Raw genomic sequence first — 1,370 nt, 5'->3', positions numbered from 1 at the left:
AGTTGAACGATGCCCTCCCGGCGCGAGGCGGGCGAGAAAACGGGAATGCGTCTCTCGAAGTCGGCACGAGTTGGAGAGAGACAGCAGGAGGTGGTCCTCCTGGTCCGGCGGCACACCGCCGCCAACTCTGCGGCTGGGCTGGCCGAGTTAGTTTGGCCGCCGAGGAGCGTTTGGCTGATCTCCAGGTCCAGGAGGTGGCGGGGCGAGGACGGACGGGAGCGGACGGCCAGCAGGGCGGCTAGCAGGGCGACCAGCAGGGCGGCCAGCAGGGCAGCCAGTAGGGCGACCAGCAGGCCCATTTAAAAGCACGCACATTATTTCATATTGCGGACGAACCTCGTTAGGGCGGCGCAGTGTTCCGTGAAATTGCCCGCCTGCTGTCCCCGCCGCCCCGCCCAGCCCCGCCCGGCCGCCTGTCTGTACCGCTCTTCGACTGGCCGCTTGTTTGAGCGGGGGAGGGATCGCGCCCTATAGCTGCTGTTGCGAAAGGGGGAGGGGTAGACGTGCGGCGGCGGTTTCTGCGAATTCGGCTGAAACGTAGTCGAAGTTACAAAACTAATTAATATTCCGGTCGAGGGAGTGTCTCCACGCCAGCTGCTTCCTCGACCTTTTTGTATTTGAACACTTCGATAGAGGGACAGGAAAAGTCGCGGAATAGTCGGCGCCGCGGGCGTCATCAGAAATGGAGTGACGTTGTGACTACTGACTGGAGGATCCTCACGGAAGAAAAGACGGGCACAACTTGACACACTTTCCTTGAACGCAAGTATTGTTAAGGTGCTATTCTCGGTGAGGAACAACAACGAAGCTCAAGGCAAGAGCAATCTAATGCGATGACGTTGTTATTGGATTGTTTTTGCAATAAAAGTCATCGCAATTGGATTTCTAATAATGATCCCTTTGTGAAATGTATTGCATTTTATTTTCAATGACGATTTATCGCATACTGGGAGCGATGACTAATGGGAATCGCAAAACAGCAGTATCGCAATCGCGATTCCATGCATTGATTGCCTACTCAATACAAAACGATTTCATTAACAGTGTGCTGTTCCCGACTGACACGAGTCCGCCACGAGCCACATACAGCGCTTACTCGTCGTATAACCTCTATGCCGACCGAAGAAAGAAGCGCAGGATGAAAAAGAGCGTAATTTCTGACGTCAAACGATGCGACAACACGAAGTGCGGCCTACTCTCTTAAGGACTATCGGCCCCAGGGGAGCAGGGTGACACCAGCAAGCAGGACCCCCGCCCTGCCAGGACGGTTCATTGACTCGCAGGAAAGAGCACAAGGCTCGCCCGCCCCGCCCGGCCCCGCCCCGCCCTCACTCGGGCCGCCATAAAGCGGAACCTCGTCTAGGCGGGGG

This window comes from Frankliniella occidentalis, unplaced genomic scaffold, assembly GCF_000697945.3.
Source record: "Frankliniella occidentalis isolate FOCC.00 unplaced genomic scaffold, Focc_3.1 Scaffold19, whole genome shotgun sequence".
In the NCBI taxonomy this organism is placed as follows: Eukaryota; Metazoa; Arthropoda; class Insecta; order Thysanoptera; family Thripidae; genus Frankliniella; species Frankliniella occidentalis.
Note: the sequence above shows the minus strand (reverse complement) of the source record.